General features: G+C 44.9%; 1 protein-coding gene across 2 annotated transcripts in view; it reads left to right on the forward strand.

Moving 5' to 3' along the window:
- The window catches only part of LOC135388283 (plexin-A2-like), a 246693-nt gene that overhangs the window by 79617 nt on the left and 146811 nt on the right, over nt 1-20265 (forward strand). For both annotated transcript variants that reach the window (XM_064617721.1, XM_064617720.1), the window contains exon 2: nt 13244-13265. The gene's annotated coding sequence lies outside the window, so the exon portion shown is untranslated. The remainder of the gene's footprint in view (nt 1-13243; nt 13266-20265) is intronic.

A 20265-nucleotide genomic window follows, 5' to 3' on the forward strand; every position in this document is an offset into this window, starting at 1 on the left:
CGAAATTTACGTTCTCGAAACAAGGAAAATCAATCAGAATGCTCGATTGCTTCGTAAGCGTAAGATGACTCAAGATAATGTAAGAGACTCAAATTCACGGATTTTCAATGTCTCTCCAAGTCGTTTTAGCGAACGAAGGCCACATTATAGCAGCCCTTAGGCTTAGCAGGACGGACACTACGGAGCAGCATCTTGGTTAGTTTATTATTGGGCTAGTCTAAGTTCGCCGTTGGCATTTTTCCCCGCGCGCGAGTGCGCATTCTATAGTCCGATAAAATTTATTTACGGTACTTTATTTTGCAGCGGGGATTTCGATCACTTTATTTCGAGGTACATCCCATTCATCCCCTTGTTTTATGCCGAACACACATCGTCATTGTCGTTCTCACGTTTTCTTTTACGAAAACTATGGTTGCCGCATAGAAAAATTTCGCACTTTGTCGTCTTTCAATGCCGTTACTACGAAAAGTGACCACCTTTGGGAGGAACTTACGAGCATGCTACGTCAGAATGTGACGTAGGCGAATACACTTTCAGGGAAAATCTACAAGATGCATTTGGGATGTTCCTCTTAAATGATGCAAAGTTGGAAGTGTATAACCTACGTGAACTGATAATTCATTCCAAATGCCGTAGGAGATTTCAAAAAAAAAAAAAAACCTAGCCTGGCAGGTGCACTGAAAGGTATTTCGCGCTTCCCTCAGAGAATAAAGTGCGAAGAAATTCTTTGTATTTCAAAAGACTATAGAGATTAGAAATGCAAAACAGAGAAAAGGCAAATCTTAGTTTGTGGTTTTGGCAGATGATGATGGTTGTTACAGTTTCAGAACGGAATGGAAGCCTAAGCGAGGAAGGAACTTCCCATGCTAACCGGAATTTCGAAAGTACCCTCTGCTTTCGCTGTCGTGCGCATTTTTCTTATCTTATTTGCGCATATTTCACCGCACATTATTATGACAAGGTAAAAACATAACTGTGTTTGACTGTGTAATGTTGAAAAAAAAAAATACTCTCGAATTTCGTCCTAAAGAAAGAAGTTGCAAAAAAATAAAGAGAATAGAAGGAAATCAGAAGGATGATCACTAATAACGCCTCGTATCCATGTCACTTGAGATGGTGCACATTTTCGCTATCGCCGTACGTGCTCGATAAAATGAAGTACGCGCTGGATAGCTGGGGGAAGGACTGTGCAACTAATTAAAGCCGACTTAAAACTCCAGTACGTTCAGCCAACGCTGAAGCTCTCATTCGAGCAGACATTATTTCTACGAAAAACACAGTTTTATTTTCTGTCTGCTGGTGTAAGAGTTTCACTCTTTCGTATGTTCTCGGTTTATTTGTCTCTCGCCAAAGAGTGATGACGGTCTCCCAAAAGGTGCGTGCAGGCGTGATTTTGCCGGGCATAAATCCCGCCCGCCGAAAAAAAAAAAGAAAAATATGTATATATATAACTCAAATGCTGACGGGGTTTGCTGGGACCCCTCTTTCAGAGCGGGTTTCCGCTAATTAGCCGACTAAACTTTCGAGGTGTTTATGAAGCTGGCTCGATTGACGTCATTGGTCCCAAAGGACGTCTGTAGGTGGGAGCATATTTCTCTCTCTCTCTCTCTCTCTTTCTTTCTATCCGTCTGATATCCTTCTGGTGTTCTTTGGATGGAGTTCTGCGTGGGTCAGAATTATTTGGTACGCATCCGACCGCAAGCGAAAACCGCACCCTCCCGCAATCCCCAACCGATACTTCTTTTTCTTTTTTTCAATCAAAATCCCATCCGCATCCGATCCGCTGCGCGCCCGCAACGAGAAACACGAGTCTGGGCTGCGAGTACCTTCCAGGCTTCCCTTGCGGGTAGTGTACCCGGCATATTTGTCAAAAGAAAGCTCGTGCCAGCGAACCCCGAGGTCTAACAAACCAAGCTGACTTCATTGAACGGGAACAGATAATCCCTGCTGCTATGAGCTCTTTCTTCTTCTTGCGATTCTTTCTAGCCCAGCTGATTCACACCATATTGGCTGTCAGACTAGATTTCAGCGTCAATTTCGTGTGTTACTGTTCATGCACTGAAATGAGAAGCTGGTGGAGGGGGTCGCAACGGGACATCTTATATATTTTTAAAGCTTGAAGTTTTCGGGAAATATTTTCCCCAATCCGAGCGGTTAAAATCGGGGAAATCAACATGTGCTCTAAATTCCTGAGAATCCGGGTGGAAAAACTTCCAGTATGCTAAATTCGGGGAGAAATCGGGCTGTATTACTGAAACGTACTATACTGGTTTGGTATACAAAAGGTGATGTAATTGCGTTTGCTGCCAAACAAGCTAGTATGCATTCTTACAGACATTTCAGTGAGGGCAATTTGCTGGGTAAAGATAGGGTTCCACCCACAAGAGGCAACGTTCAATTCGGGGTGCAGTTTCGGGGAAGAAATGGATTAAACCCTAAAACTTGAGTCTACACATATATATATTGGGTCGCAGGGCTTCGAAAGCACTGTCTTACAAAGTAAAAATGCAAGGAATGCATGATAAAGTTAGGCTACTTTCCGATCAGCTTTTAAAAACAAACAAAAACAAAAAAAAGTTGACGTGATAAAATGATATATCAGGTACGTTCGTTCAAAAAGCGTTTAACCAAACATCGTTACATCAAACATCAAAATAAAGTTATTTGTTGTATACTCTAAGAGATACCGATGACTGGAACGCGATACTTGTTACTTGCCAGAGGTTGCTATGCAGGAACAAAATATCGTCCACGGAAGACGGACTTCTGTTTACACGACGACCTTGGAGAATCAGCCAAGCCTTATGAGAGTCCTTCTCGGAAGTCGAGCTGTTTCTGGAACGGAGTGTACGAAGTTGGGGAGGGGCGCACACAGAAATAGTTTTGTGCTGCTTCCACTGTGCTAGTGATACATTTAGTGACTCTACACCATACCAGCAGATCTTCGTTGCGTCTTTCACTGTCACGTCAGTGCATTTGGGCACTTCATCTACTAATTAAGTCGCTTATCGTCTTCAAATTCTTAGATGAATGTTCTGACTTTCCGCAATGGCTTTGGGGTGCTCTTCAAGTTACTGTCGGTAAACGGAGAGTATGGCATAGATGCAGGCCACTGGCCACCTGGTGCACAAATTCCATGATGTGAAAAACCTGAGTCTGGGCAACTACTATAGAGGGATAGGACAGTGTTTGTCCTGTCCCTCGAGTTGTTGCCCAGACTCAGGTTTTTCACATCATGGAGTCATTTTGCGTTTCGGAAAATCCCGTGCCAGTAACTACACGAAACGGGCTTGTTCACGAATGTTTCTTTCGTTTCTTCAGTAATTGGCTTCGAGGCGGCGGATTGTTCCGTGTATAGAGCGGTAATGTAGAGTTGTCAGAAGTGCACTTAATGTGTGATCAAGTTCGACGTGCCAGTCCTGTGGTCTGAATAGCTGTTGAATACGGCGCCCTCGTTTCATTCAATAATTCCGCACAATTTTTCCCACGCATGCTGCCTTGCCATTTTCTTGATAATTTGCCCACCACCGAGACACTTTCTGCACGTTTTTTTTTTTATTATTTCTTTCTTCTTAGGAACAACAACAACTTTATTTTGAGATGGAGACTGGGGAGGTTCATCGCCAGAGGAGATACTCTAGCCCATTCCTGGTGGAGAGGTGGTGAATAAAAGAATGAGCCCCTTCACAATAAAGATCGAAGTCCGATGGTGTCCAGAAATGTCAAAAGAGCTTGGAGCGCATACCGTTGCTGGGCTGCATTAGGCCAGGGACCAAGCAATTTCGATAGGGAGAAGGGGCGAGTGTCCAGCTGACTAAGAGACTCGGAGAGTGCGGATCGGGAAGGTTGGCAGTGGGGGCAATGAAGAAGAATGGGCTCCAGATCCTCAAGAGCACCACAGCTTAGGAACTAGACACTACACTCGCGGCAAGACGCACGAGTTGTCTTCCTAGTGCAATACAACACTTATAAAAAAGCACAATGGCCGTTCAACCTATGAAAAGCATTGTCGGTGAATCTTCCCCATTTATCTAACAACCAGAAGAGAACGTAGAGTTTGAACCATTGCATTATCATTTCTTTCAGCTCATATTTGTGTCTCACAAGAACTATTTTCATGGTTCAGTGTGATTAGGATATCTTATGAAGCACACCTACAGCTGCTGAGAGGGCTACTATATAAAAGTACCGCGCATGCTCAGAAGTGGGGCTGTGTGGTTTGGACAAAGCATTATATAAGGCAAGCGAGCCGCTGTATCGACGTGGACGGTATTATTTTCTTGAGCGCATGATTAGGTGGTATAAGGACAAAGAGCTCCGGTTGTTGTTGTTGTTCTTTGTGTGCGTGTGTGTGTGTGTGTGTGTGTGTGTGTGTGTGTCCCTACCACCTTCTCATGCTTAAGGAAATGACACCGTTGGCGGCGAGGCCCTCACTAGGAATGCCACTGTGCCGCCTATTAGTGGGGATCCTTTTTTCATTTTTGTTACTCTCGGTAACAACTGTCATAGTGGAATGAAAATGCGACTTACTTGGAACACATATCTCGTTTTCGTCACGAATCACCAGGAAATAGCAACGCTGGACATCCTCTTAGACGTGCAATGCCTTGCAATGTGCGAATACTGTCCGGGGACGTCCCCACCACACGGTTCGTTCAGTGAACACCAGAGGGCGGCTCCCAAACTTCTACGGTCAAGAACTGGCCCGAGATTAGGTTAGATATAGATTAGGAAGAAAGAAAGATAAAAAAAAGGGGGTGTAAAGGTTAGAACTTGCTGGAAGGGTTGGGAACAAAAACTTGTTTCTATCGTGTTCTGCAGCGCATTTTTCGAACATGATCATCGCGTCCTTATTTCACTGACAGGCATTCGAAGAAGCGTGTCATATTTTTGCTCCAAGTTCGGCGCTACCTTGGGAATTTGTAGCGAGCATATTCTTCTTCGCTCTATCGCCTCTGGATAAATGAAGGCCGCTCCCGATACCGTCGAGTAGCCGCTCGTAAATCTTGCCAGGAAAAAGTGGCATTGCGGGCTCCAGGTTGTCTTCCGTCATATCGACCAGATGGATCTGCGTGCAAATTCCTAAGGGGGGAGGGTCTCGCAAAGTTGAGGAATTCGTCATGTTGCGTGGGCAGTGACGTGAAGTCTATCGCTACAGGACTAGGGAGGGGGGGGGGGAGCTGAAGTTCGAATGATTGATGCATTATGAACTTTCTACACATAAAAGAGAGTGAGAGAGAGTGAGGGAAACATTGTAGAACGAGACATACTGTACGTACTTGCAGCACTAGTTTAATTGGACAATGGTTAGTCCTTGTCCATGGAAATAATATAAATGCACATATTTAGGTGTTTGGGTATGTCTATTATCAGCTCTGTATAGCTTTCGTAGCCTTTTTTTTAATTTGTACCATTCAGTTTTTCTTAGGCATTGCCCCAGTATCATCATAAACTAAAATGCTATTGTTCTTAGCTTTAGCTTATCTGTATGTTTAGTTTTGGCCGAATATTCAGAATCTAAGTGTGCTTCTGTGTGTTCTTGTCTGTATGCTTACAATGACTGTGAGTTCTTCAGTTGCTTTTGGGGTCGCGGCGTCCCGCAAACTGTCTTAGCACATCCCCGACGTCACGCACCATTTGGACGGAACCCACAAAATGAATTATATGTAATAAAATTGGTGAAATTCTACTGAGGCACCCTACCCGACATATGAAAAGCGGACGACGAGCCCCTCCCCGACCCCATCACAATTACGGTGAATTAGGTGTTGCCGTATTTATCTTATTTTATTTCAGCATATCCCAACTTCCCAAAGGGGGGAGGGATATGTGCATTAAGAAAAAATAATTTCCAAGTGGCGTTTAAAAGGGAGGATATATTTATTAGAAGAGAGGAAAAAAAGTGGAAAAGGTGGGAAGGTCAACCTTAAAAAGGGCTTTAAAGGGGGGGCATGGAAACGCGTGACGATGCTTGATGACAATACACACATTATACACCAGTGAATGCACATATACACGCAAAACCGTGAAACGTTCCTCATTATACCATAATTTTATTTAAATAAGATACTCAAAGATACACAAAGTAGACACTCTTCGTTTTTAGCGCGAGGGCAGTACTATTTTTGAAATGTTAACTTGTCCCTTATTTTATCCTTGTACTACATCCATAATATTCCCCATAATTTCAGTGCTTTTACGTAAATGGTCCTCTGACTTGCATATTGCAGCGAGCGAAAACCAAAACCAAATCTAGCTGGAGCTAATCGCTAGAGCTTCTCGAAACCAGTGCCCTTTATAGGGGTGACATCAGTGAATAAACCCTACATTCAGTTTGTTTTTGACAGAAGCGTTCATTTGATTGCGAACCACCAGTATGCGCGTCTTTTCGTTCGGGTATAACACCTAAGCTTGGCACACACTCTTCTTTTTTAGTGGCGCCAACCACCCACGATGCGACGAAGCGTAGCCGCATACCATCTCCCTTTCCACCGCCAGTTCGGGGGAAGAGTGTGCAAACTATATATGACAGCCCAGGTTTTCTTCTATACATTTCACTAGAACGGCACAGGGGCACCTGCTTCACTTATTCCTTACTCTGTCCTCCCGTCAGTAATAATGGCATGTACCCGCTCGTGGAAGCGCCCGGGATAGGATGCCCCGTGGTGCAGGGTGTCATTAGGCTCTGCGACTCAGCCATGGGAACGTGGATTTTCGTAAGGGAGGTAGGCGTTCCCGCTCGAGAACTATCTGGAAAACTTTGCCTGCTGTAATATCTCTTCCAAGGTTCTGCCTGCACTCTCGTTTCTTGTTTTTTCGGGCATCTTGCGCGTTTCTGCGTCGTCCTCTGACAATGGCCTTGCTACTTTCTCGAGTTGCGTATGGGATTGAGGTTGTGGAATATATCTGATCGAAATATCTTGAACGCGTAGAACAAACAGTGGAAGTAGAACGACAGAAATATCGGAATGCTGCCCAGAGCTGTACACGTTACTAAAAAAAAGGAACTAAATACGTTACCCGTTACCAACAAATAAAAGGAACAGGAGGTAACGAGTTACTTCGATATATTGCATTTGCATACAAGGCAGGAGAAATATAAAAAGATTTTTTTTCAGCTCATCCATGATAAATTGCACTTCATCAGTAATAATTGGTACTCAATGACATGAGTTCCCGAATAGCTGGGACAGAGAGACAAAACACTAAGCGGCACGAGTACAGTGAATCCTTGAAAAGAGGAACACAAAGAACACATTCAGTGTTCTGAAACACTGTGGACAGACACTAAAGCAATGAGAAAGCCGTTGCTCTCTGGTATCCTTTTCTCATCACTGGGGATCTTTCCGCGTGCTTCAGCCTCGTGGAATGCGCGCGGGAAAAACCACAACTGGCGGACGTGGTTAGTGACACTGAGAAAGAAAAAAAAATGGAACGGTAACTAACAGTAACGCGTTACCAATTTCTGCAACTAAGTACGTTATTAGCTACATTTTTTAGAAAGTGACTGAGTCGTTACTTAATTACCACGAACGGTAACGCGTTCCTTGTAATGCGTTACGTACAGCTCTGATGCTGCCGAAGTGTCGCTTTCTGTTTCAATCATAGTACAGACACGGTCCTTCGATAGCTATCAAGGGACCGTGGTATAGACCAGCAATAGGGGAGGGAGGGGAAACTGGGGAGCCACGCAGATACACGATGTAAGAGTTGTACTTTTTAGAAACCTCGCGAATAATCTGCATTTTCAATTCAGTGGAATAGCCACCCGAAGAGACTCGGGAAGGGCACGTTGGACTGGGGACACTTGACACCTCAGGGGGTCTTCGCGACCAGATGCGCGCTGGCAATAAATCAGAAGAGTGGGCCAAGGAAGATGCACTGTCCAAAGTTGCATGGTGCACGGGTTGACAGCTTGGTCCGTTACCCACAAATACCGAGTAGTGGGCGGACAATTAGGAGGTGCCTGGTTCGGTCTAAATTCAAACTAGGCCAACCATGAGTTGCATACGTTTGAACCGGGCTTCTGGGATTGGTGTTTGCTGGCGGGGGTTGTGTCTCAAATGTCACCCTTTTAAGCGGAGGACACACGAAAATCCGTGTGTGGAAGCCGCAACGATTTGATGAAGACGAGGCGAAAGCCCCGTGGCTTCAGTCGCTATAGTCTTGTATATAGTTATGTAAATAACTATGTAAATAAGGCCCAGTTATTGTTCGTAAATACCGCCTGTTGGACGTCTCTTGGGAATATCTTCGATCTGTGAGCACATCAACGGACCACGTTCCAGCAACAACGGAAGAAACTTTACTCACGACCTATATTTGCACACCGTGTTGCCAGGGCTTGGCAGCAGGGTTTGCGGAATGGGGGCTCCTATTCCATCCCAACCCCATTCCTCAATCTCCTATCTCGCTTTTGCCCCAAATTTCCTAATTAAAAAGTTAATTAATGAATGTTAGGTAATTATTCACCTTGTAGTTGCAGATTTTCTTGGAGAGGATGTCCGAGTGGCCGTAGAATTTAATGCAAAAACGACATCAATGCTGCTCTCATCGCTTTTTTTTTATATAAAAGTCCTGTTAGGGAAAAAAAGAAAAGAAACTCTATGTTTATATCGGTACAAATTCTGCATGAATCCTGTAAACGAATCGTGTTTTTTGTTTTGTTTTGCAATAAACCTATATATTCCCCCCCCCCCTGTAAACGAATTTTTATACGCGATATAATAATTTCCGCGAATTTCGCGACCGCTAAAAAATCGGGAAAAATTGTACTCGCGAACACAGCTTGACGTTTATTCCAGAGGAAACAGCCCTCGAATCGCGAAATTAAATACTCGCGAATAAATTCGCAAATGACTGAATGCGCGATTTGCGGAAATTAATACGTCGCGAATAAAAATGCGTTTACAGTAATCCGGTCTGGCTACACAAATTCGCTTCGTATTCGGTTTGGTCCTGTAACTGTACGCTCCGTATTTGCTTTGGCTCTTTGTCTAATACGGTTCGGTTCTAAGATAACTATTCGCACACTCCTACACGTAAGTCACTGCACTCTTTTCTTTTTCTTTTCTTTCCCCTTTTCTCCTTTTCTCTTTTCCTTTTCTTTTTCTCTCCCGTTTTCCTCTTTTCTTTTTTTTTTGAATAGCAAACCGACCTCCGTCTGACTGACCTTTCCTTTCTTTTTTCTTAATAAACGCATTCACCCCTTCACTGCAGTCGAACACAGTCCTAAGCTCAATCAACCGACAGTTGGAGGCTCTCCCTTTAATACCCGTATTTCATGTGTGTATTAAAGTTGGGACAAACAAGAGAATCCCTTATTCCGCTGTCTTCCTGGCCAATTTTCTTTCCCTTGCTTTGAAGTGTCTCATACCGAACACAGTTCCGCGCCATACGACCGCTATCCCCCGGTTCCAATTCGTTTTAGTGAATTCCATTTCCCTTTGCTTGTCCCGTCTCCTTCCTGCCACTAAAGCCTAGGCTGTAAATGGTGCACGAATAGAAGAGAGAGAGAGAGAATGAAAGGAACGATATTGCTTTTGTGCCGTCTTTTACGGCTGTGTTTCTCTCGCGCGCCGTGAACAAATTCGTTAATTCGTCCCTCAGTTTGTCCGAGAGGATCCCCTTTTTCTTTCCAGCGGAAGTAATGAGTTGAACCACCGACGAAAATCCGATTATCGCTCCCCTTCCTCCTTCTATCCCTTTTCTCTCCTTGTGTCTCCCCTTTCTTTCTCCCTCTTTTTCTTACTCTCTCGCTGCGCTTCTTCAGTCTTTCTTAATTTCCGTTTCTCTCCAATTTCGTTGTGTTTCCAGGCGCTTTTTATAGGCCTCCAATATTTCGAGGAAATCCTTAAATCCTCGAATGGATTGTAAGTAAAACTGCCGCGTCTGTCGTTTTGTAGATGCGAATTAATCGTTTTTCCTTCCCTCTCTCTCTCACACACACGCACGTGTATTGGTTGGATAGAGTCTCTTGATATTAATTTGGAACTCCGGGGCCGTATCTTATCTTATGATGATACAAGTGCAGTTACAGGGCAAGAGAATAACAGAGTCCTTGAGCGAGTTTGCTGCTGCGAGAGTCGTTTTGCTTCTAATCGGATGGACTGTATTTTCTTCCTTTCTTGTTTTCGCGTGTGTAACCCGGAGTTCCGCACAAGGCGACCTTATCGTGCGGGATGTCTGCGGGGGCGAGTAGGGAGGAAAACACGCGCCAAGGAGATATCGCGGCAGAAACGTCAAGAGTATTCGAATGACGCCGGAAGAGACGACGGAAGATGTACTAGAAAAAGAGCGTGCTCAAAGCGACACTGCAAACGAACGACACAGGCTGTCGAGCGGTAGAAGAAGGAATATTCTGGGTCGAGTTGACCCAGTCTTCCGCATCTAAGAACGTTGGTCGTCCGAGGGGAAGGAAGACGTCGAAAGACAGTCACGGCCGATAGTTTGAAGAACATAGAACGCAAAGACCGTAAGGTAATAAATTCACGAACATCTTTAGTGTCCTTGTGTCATGTTCTTCCAGAGGAGCAAAGCCAAGACACTGCACCGTCCTGGGGATCCCTGTCTTTTCCCATTGACTCCGGGATCATTCCGAATTACGCATTCGTCGTTTGTAGTGGAGCACTTAGTCCTAACACGCGACTGTGAGGCAGTCCCTTCCGCTTTATATGTTTATGTTCCATTCCGAACTTTCGCGTAACGTCATGAGAACATTTGTACTTTGTACCATTCAAGGAGGCGTTCTTCGTCTGCGACACCTTATCCTTTACACGCAGCATATTCCAATATTCCTAACGTGATGATTCATTCGCGTGTTGCTAGCTCGGACGACCCTGGCAACCCGCCATGCTTCACAACTCGTTCGGCTCTCGCGCGCCGTGGCAGCCTGGCAGGACGCGATGCCGAGCTCGCCTTCGAGGAAAGCATGATTCGAAACCGACGCTTTGATTACCCCCACACCCTAAGATAATTGTCATGCAAATGCTATATAGCATGGAGATGAGGGAGGCCTGCCTTCCCATTAAATGCCACCAGAAGAAGAAACGCAGAAGGATGGAATCGAGGGGGGAACTCGGGCCAAGTTTGAGGAAATAATGGGAGCATAGTCTCCTGGTAAGGAACCCATTTGCAAGTCTAATTGTGGGGCTGTCCTTATTAAGACTTTTTTTTTTTAAAGGGAGACGATTGTACCATTTGCTGCTCGTTCCCCGCGGAAAGAGAGACACGTTGCTCACTTAAAATGGAATGATGGGGAGAAATTTCATCGATTGCCCGTATAATTTTATCTCCGCGGGCAACGGAAAGGCATCTCGTTTTGAACCCTGCAAACGTGGTCGGCTCCCGTTTTGTCTGCCCGTCTCGCTCGAGGTTCTCTTCAACGTCTTTATACATCTCATTCAGCTTAGGACACTGGAAAATTCACAACTTAGTCCGCTTCCTTCAGGCCTTGAAATCTGCCATTCAAAGTTACAACACGCTGGGACAACGTAAGAGCTACATCCACGGAGGTATATCTCCGCCAGCGGGGCATGGAGTCCGCACATTTGAGAGGGGTACGTACGAGAAGGTGGCGAACGCCAAGCAGACGAGGAAGCCCATTGACATGCTTTGTTAACGCAAGTAGTTTACGCGTTTGCTTTGAAAGCACGCAGAATTGCTCTAAAGCAGGTCGTCCCCGAAGAGTGTTGTCCCAGCGTAATCACTGATCAGTGTGCGAGCACGCGCTACGTTGAGACTCGGAAGTGTTATGCGCTCACCTAAACCAATCACGGACGCCTTTACATTTCTGGGCGGAGTTCACCTGTCTCAACTGCATGAAAAACGTCACCTCGCAGCTACAGTCGCCACCTTGTAGTGTGTACAGCGCAAGTATACATGTCGATCTCTGTCACAAAATAATAATAATAACGAAAAAGAAAATTCACGGGCAAATGTTGACCCCATCTTATGTACACGTCATTTGCTGATACATGCAGATATAGCATTAGTAACATGCTGATATACTTCATTGTGCTCAACCCCTGTGTGTGTTGCTTTGCTTCACTTAATGCCGCATTCTCGTTCGAATTTATTTCCTCTTTACATTTGCGTCTTTGTGGAATACAGACCATGTTATTTCTTTTGTATGCACTTCGTAAGTTGGGGGGGGGGGTCAAACTCTATTTCAATTTGCGCGACTTTTCTCCTGTGATGGGCGGGACGGTCGGTTGGGCAGGTTTTCTAGAGCGCACAACAACGGGCGAACAGTGAAGGTGTAACGTGATTCATTGCGCCAAATTAATTAAGCTTAAGTGATTCATTACGTACAAAGTGGAGGACGCGTTTACAAACTATTTCTGCGTCAAAGGCCGCTGCTTCCGTGACTAAGTACAACGCATTATTTATATAGTTACCACACATTCATGAATGAGTTGCAATTTTTTATTTCTTTTTAAGTACTGCCTTATACATCTACGATGAAATATTGAAATGCCATAAAAGAGTGCTGCAGAGTGGATGAGCCCCAGGTACAAGATGTTCTATTTCGAAAACAGTGGAGAGATGTGCAAGATGAATGCATGCGCTGTAGTCTTGTTTTCTCTTTCATTCCTCATCCCCCTCGCTCTTCTTTTTTGTCTCTTTTTCAGTTCGATGAAAAATTTCGATTGTTGCTCTCGCAATATGACGTCGAAAGCTCTCCTCCTTTTTTCCTCAACTGATTCGGAGGACCGATGTCAAACACACGTGGGACACGATTTCGCCGTGACTCTTGCCTGTCATTCATGTCATTCACCGTATATTCAGATGAGCGACATTCCCCAAAATACTCCAGCGGAAGATTGCGAAAAGTGTCATAGCTTTCTGAGCACTGTTGACGTGAGCACGAGCGCTCAACGTCGTGTCTTCACGTGCACTGGTAACCGTGGGGAATATCCCGCTACACAGCCACAAGATATTCCGTAGCAGACGACAGGAAAAGACGCGGACGGTGTCGTCTGCTAAGTGTCGTCCGCTAAAGTGCGCTGTACGCCACTCCCGGTATTCCGCGGCACCGCGTGAATGCTCAACATAACACCGGACGGAACTTCGACTCCGTGTGCAGTGTTTTCACTTTTTCTTCCATAGAATATTCCGTGAGGATGTCGCTTGTGTGAATATACACTGTCATTCCCCATTTCGGTAGTAGACTATGCACACTTTTTTCGCTCATTTGTTTCAAAGACAGCGCCTAACGTTTGTTCCCCTTGTTTCTTTGCAGGATTTACGGCAAAGCTGATTGGGTGAGTTGGCATATTTTTTGCGTTCGCGCAGTGGTGTATAGCAGAGCCGACGAGGAAATACTCAAAACTTGATTTGCCCATTGTGTGATACCACGTGAAATGATCGGATACCCACTTCCGGCTGTCGTTTCTTCAAAAAAGAAAAGAAAGCTAGTGAAATAAATTATGAGCCAGACGCTCATCAGATTTCGATCTGTTGGCATTCACGATGGAATCTCAAACGTAACGGCAAACTATCCATAAAACAGCGACATAGCCATTGCCCCATTTCTGCAGGTCAAAGGTCAGAAAGTAGCCGAAACTCAAGACTACCAGGCACAAGACTGAGTGCATTCGTCTGATGTATTACGTTTTTCATGCATATTGTTGTACTCTTTCTGCGTATTTTTTTCTTCTCTTTTTGCGTTTGTGAAAGTTGGTGATTTCACTATGTGTAACCACGGAGGCAAGACAGTGCTCATGCCGTATGCGGCATGTCTTATATTATAACAGGCAACATTTTTTCGACGTACTCTGTCACACATAAACACAAGGAAATAACAGCCTGGCGAAAAGACATTTCATATCACCCCTCTGCAGCATATGTGACCCGTCTCATACAACTTGCATCAACCCTCACCCTAGCGCCACCTAGCCCCCCCCCCCCCCTCCTTAGACACCCCTTATTTCGTCTCACTCTCTTTTCCCTGGTTTTTCTCTGGAGAACAGAAATGTTTGCTGATCGCCCGCCGGTTTTCTTCTTTCTGTCACTTTGTTTGATATCCGTGCGTGCATAAGTCGATTTTCGAAGAGGGTACGGGGTTCGTGGGAGTCGCTTCGTTAAGGTAAAGGATACTAAAAAAGAGAGAGAGAGAGAAGTGTGCGTGTGGGAGCCGATTGCAGATTCCTCTAAGCGGATAGATGAAAGGGGAGATAAAAGAAGGTAGAAAGAAGTGTCAGCCTTGATTACATTTATAAAGGGGAAGATATGAAAGTGACAGGGTTCGGTAGGTTTCCGAATTTGAGGCCGTTTGAGGAACGACGCGCCGGGGACGCACGCGCGGTGTCATCGATCGATGAAGACCGATTGCGAAAAGAAAATCGAAGAAAGAAAAATGGAAATATTAAAAAAAAATGTAAATCGTGATGGGGAGCGGGGTGAAAAGAAGAACATTTCGTGGGCGTTAATTAGAAAGTATCCCCGCAAATGTGCGATTAAATGACCTCCGCGATATGAGATGTAATTGGTAGTTCGTGTGTAGCGTACTGTTTTTAACACTCACCAGATGGCGTGGCTCGTTCTTGGGAAGAGTGTTGGTGCGATGTAAAGGTTGCTAATGCGTTTTCTTTCTCTTTTTAATCTCAGGGAGTGGTTGATACCAGCTCATGTCAATTGCATTTGCACTGTGCGGTCCCAGACACCGAACGGTGAGGCAGTTATGTGTGAAGCTTGGCTGTAGTCCACAAAACATTTCCGTCAGCGTAACACTGCGAAATTTAAAAATATGCATATAAAAAATTGCGCTCGGCACCACCAGGTAACTGTGACAATCAGTGGGCGTCTGCCCTCACACCACCTTATTTATTTTTTTTTTCTGAAAATTTTCCTCGTGTCTTTTTCTTTAAATTTCTTACCTCAACATCCGGCAGGTGAGAGCAGGGCTACTAGTAGCACAGCTACCGTAATCGCTACTTTGTTGGTATAGGAATAGCGATACCACTGCCGTCTGTGCTGTCTAGGGTTCTTCCTGGGTTTTCCTCGGGCGCTCTCAGACGTATGTCGGCACATGCAGTTCCTCTAGAAGTCGGCCAGGGACGCACATTTCCCAGGGTGTCAGTCGTGACGTTGCCCACCTCTGTGAGGCCGACAACGGCGAGCCCTTTCACGATCACCACCACCGATACCGCTACATTTTAAACTGGTAATGGAAAACGTGTTTCCGCTACACATGTGGGTAGCGGCCGACTCTTTCTCCGGTACCGCTACTTTTCATAATATGAAAGTCATGGAACACACAAAAAAGGTGACGAAGCAGAATTGTTTTCTTGTTATTCCTTTTAGTTACTTGTTAATCAGGCAGACTGATGTGTCGATCTTCCTCAATTTCACTAACTGCGTTTTTTAGCTTGTTTATCTCATATCTGAGAAACACAAACATGCTGTATAATATGGGCTACGAAGCTAGTTTCAGTTATACAACCAGTTGCAAAACAAGAATGAGCGGGTGGGTAGCACGTTTCAAACTGTGTTTTGCAACTTTATTGTTCGGGGCAGACAAAGAAAGCGTTGTGTCTTTTGGATATGGATTACGGAAATATATCGGAAACGCAACGAGATATCGCCATAGCCATTGTCACTCCAAATGTAACCCCGACTTTGCTTTAAAATGTGCTTGCGCCGCAGGTGAAGCATTTCTGGCAAGATAGAATAACATTAGCTCACACTGGTTGCCGAATACGATTTAGTTATTTTCACACACTAAATGTGTTACACTCTTGGTATGTGAGCCACACAAAATGAATAAACAATAATATTACTCGGGCGTCAGTGCATGCCAATATGCTTGGTAATGCTCTTCGCACACTTGCTTGGTGGCGGTACACAGACGATTTACCTAAAAGCACTTGATTGTGGACAGCGTACACACGTTCGCATTTTTTTCTTTCTATCTATATTCTATCCTGTGCACAGCGTTGGACATTTTTATGGAAAAGTTGCATTATTATTATTTTCTTCCTTTTCTTTTTAATTTTTTTTTTTTTGAGGTAATCTCACACGGGTTGACTCTCCCTGAGGAACGCATACTCCCAGAAAAAGCGTATTAAACGTAGTTTTTGGTTTCGTATAGTCAAACGGCTTGTAAGAGGAGCCGTCGACAGGCTGGAACAATAGAGGCAGGGGGTAGGCAACAACAGTAACTCCTAATTGTTCCTGTGAGACCTAAACTTTGGTGCTGTATGCCAACAGCACTCAGAAGTATGTCTATTCTCGTTGGAGGCGTTAAATCATCTCAAGGTAAAGATCAATGTGAAATAATTAGGGATGTGCCAGCCGAATCCACGAATCCTCGAATCCTATTCAGGGATTCGAGATAGCGAATCGAATCTTTCGAATCCACCAACTACGTTTGTTTTTGTTTTGTTTTTTTCTTCTTTTTTCAAATGGGCGCCTCCGGAGTCCGCCGAAAGCCTCATTGGCCGACAAGTGTTTTCTTCGCTTCTTTCTTTGTTTACATTGCTCCGGACTGAAAGAGTTCACGCAGGAACTGTTACATTACAAGTTTAAAAGTAACCTGGTTTTGCTTTTAATTCTTGCTTAGTCTTACGGAAATAATTCAGACTCGAGATTTTATGCATTTCTTGTAGTCGAAGAACAACATGTTAAATAAATTACGTTTAAAAACTATGTGGGTATATTTTCTTCTGAAACTGAAGCATTAATTAATTTGTTCATTAAACAACGGCATCATATTCTGCTTCGAAACTCTTTTTCCTGGCTTTTCAAACTCTTTAAAGAAAGGATTCGAAAGATTCGTGGATTCGAAGAACCTTCCTTGGATTCGGATTTGGATTCGAAAAATTTTAGATTCGTCCCCTCTCTAGAAATAATACATCTTTGCTGTAATGCTGCATGCTTGCTACATGAAGGAACATTAATATTCACCGTCTTTAGACACATTCAGCAACCAGATGCCTGAAGTAAGGTGTTGCCTGTAGAGAATGGTACGGTAGCGGGAAAGCAACGGAAAAGTATTTACGTTACTTTTACTTCGTAGCGGTAGCGCGTTACTTTTTCAAATTGGTAGCGACGCTATTACGCCACCTTTTTGTGGAGTATCGAGTAGCGGTATTTCGTTACTTCGTTTTCGTAGCGGATACAACACTGGGTGAGGGTGATGACCTCCTCACCCTCATCTGCCCTCGTGAGGATGGCCACCTCTGACTGTGACTATGTGACCGTGTATATGCACAAGCGAAATATTCCGCTCCCACGGAATATTCTAATGAAAACATATTTAAAAAAAGCACCTGCTTACGGAGCGTAATATCAGGAATGGCGTACTGCGCACTTAGCAGAAGACACTTAGCAGACGGCACCAACTGCGTCCTTTTCTGTCGTCTGCTACGGAATATGCCCCACGCTTAGCAGTGCATGCGAACGTTTGCCGTTGAGCGACTTCCTGAGCGCGTCGGGATGACGTCAGGGTCGACAATCGTCTGCAACGTCCGATTCCTCCTCCTATTTTTTCTTATCTCGATTTCGCAGGAAGCTCCAGCAGAGCAACTCTCCACACGTGCCGGATACTTGGGCCCCCGAACAGGACCGGCAGGGACATGCAGCTTCTTGGAACTGTCTGCGAACTCTAAACATTATAGAAAGGCGAATAAGGACTGCATCCGTTTGCCCCCCCCCCCCTCTCCCCCAGAACTGTTGCGAGGATACGAATGCTGTTCTTGTGACTCGACGTTCTTTCCGCTGCTATGTGTTGTATCGTGTGGCAGATGGAGAAAGTCCTGCCAGTGATGCATTGTGGTGTCACGTGCAGCAGCAAGCTGCAGGTTCTTCGCGGAACTGATCACACGCTGTGTTGTTTATGGGTCACTGCGGTATTTCTTCCTTAGTCAGGCCTCCGCCGTCTCTGCAGTTGAATCCGGTTATTGTCCTTTATAGTTCTTTCATTCTTTAATTATTATTCAGCATTATTAGAAAACCAATTTTTTGTTTGAATTTCATTGTGATCACATTCTGTAGTGGCAGTGATATTCGCACGGTGTGCAGTGTGCCGTGGTGGAGATGGAAGTGACTTCACTTGCCACGGAATGTTCCCGGTAATTGCTGTCATTCCTCCAAAGGCTATAGCGTGGCCTCTTGGAGTAAATACGTAGAGAAGTATTTATGTTATAGTTGGGATAATTCGGGTACGTCAGGCCCAATTTGCCGATTACTCCTTCACGTGACCGTGCCGTCGTTTGAACTTTTGAACACTTACATGCGAATCATTAGCAATCACTTCGTCACTTCATATATTGTACTGGCCACTGGGGAATGGCAAGTTTTGCTCAATCATCGTCACTTCATGTATTCGTTGTCATCGTTCACCGGCGGACAGTATTCGCGACTCTAGCGAAGCCGTGGCCACCTGGTGGCGATTTAGAAAAGCTGCGAGTCCAAGTCCGAGAGCCCGTCGGGGGAGGGAAACGTTACAGCTGTTGTTTATGGACAGAACAAAGAATGTATCGAAATCGAAAAGAGGAATGTTGCACTACTAATTTCTTCTCAGCCTGTTAGAAATACCCCACGCTTTCTTTTAGTAATTTCCTAATCAAGAAGAACGGAACGGAAATCTCATCTGTTGACCCATCGCACGAGCTTCCTGATCAACTCTGTCACCTCTGTCACGGCTTTGATCTTAGCAATACAGAACAAGGTACCGGCGTTTCTTTGTTGCGCTGACATGTATGCATTATCAGACCTCACGCAAAGTACACAATATCACCGAACTAATGCGGCGCAGACAAGCATCCATGAATGGTCTGTGGGGTTCATATAAACAGAGAAAGCTTCTGTCTAGTGCCGCACACGTATCAAGGAATGACTCAAAAGGATTAAAACATCACGCCAAGTTGTACGTGAATACCAAGAGCAGTGCAGAAAAAGAATACTACACTTTGCCAGAGCATCTCGTTTGCAACGTTTAGATGTTCGCCACGCAGCGTATGGCACGTTAAACGATTGCACGTGTATGCGTGTTAAATAATTGTACGTATATGCGTGTTAAGTGAAGACAAGGTGCCCGATATACGCGTGTGTGTCAAGGGCTTTCAAAAGGTGTATTGTTCGCGTACACCTTTGACATATGCTTACAGAGTTGTGCAAACATCAGGATTAAAGCGTATGAGCACGTTTTGTCATCACCGCACCAAACAAAGAAGTGTTCTCTAGAGCTCTTACAAATGCCCATGTGAACGTTAACTTGTGCATTACAATTTTGTATTAATACTTGTGTCTCAAAGTTTCGACAAAAGATGCCTAATTCTTAGCGGGGCCGGCGAAAGAAATTACGGGACCTGGCGGATGGGTCATGCCCGGGCCCCCTCCTCACGCATCGATAACACAGTCCAAGTATTTCTTCTTTGTGATTACGACAGGCCTTGGGTCCAGCGGGTCCCTGAAGTTACCCGGGGCCCCTGCCCCGGCTGCCCCACCCTCTGGGCGGCCCTGACTGCACGTCCAACGGAACTGTTGTTCGTTTGTAACGCTCACATATTACGGGACTATCGGAGGAGAAACTCAAAAGTGTCATTACTTGCATACTGCTAATCCTCATTCCGTAACACATGCTTATGTCACTCTTCTTAAGCAAATAATCCCTGCTTTGCCTTCTTAGATTTTAAAATGCCTCCTCCGTTCGCTCCACTAACAAACTCCGGCGGCGGAAACTTTTTGCCTACTTCACCGAGTTGAGCTGCGCAGTATGAAACGACCAACAGACAAAATTAATTTCTTTTTCACGAAGCATGCCAATTTTTAATAACTGAAATAGATTAACACAATTCGGCCGACACCGCATTCCCTACGCTCGCTTTCCTCGGGAGGCCTGGACTCCTCCGCCATCTTGGAATTTCGGGGCGCCATCTGTAGTTCGTTTGAGTCACGAGTAGTGTTGCGTAACTCACCTTCGATGAAAGCCGTATACGTAACCTTTTCGGCGGTTATATAAAAATACTAAGAGGGAGTAAACTGAAGGATGCAGACTCTGCGAGTGGTGCACGAAATACGAGGAGACGTAAGGTCCCAGAGGCACATCTTCGCTTCCACCCGTCCTGTTTGGTTTTCTTCCGTTTGCAAGTTCTTCTGGGCCCTTGAGTGAGTCATAAATTTCCATTTCGTACTCGAGGCTATGGATAAACACACGAATGTCCCGCGCCGGGCGTCACTTTTTTGTCCATCTTTTGCTGCGTCAACCGTAATGCGCTTTATGTGTTTACTTTCAGACGGGAGCATACCCGATTCGTCTTG

This window comes from Ornithodoros turicata, chromosome 3, assembly GCF_037126465.1.
Source record: "Ornithodoros turicata isolate Travis chromosome 3, ASM3712646v1, whole genome shotgun sequence".
NCBI lineage: Eukaryota > Metazoa > Arthropoda > Arachnida > Ixodida > Argasidae > Ornithodoros > Ornithodoros turicata.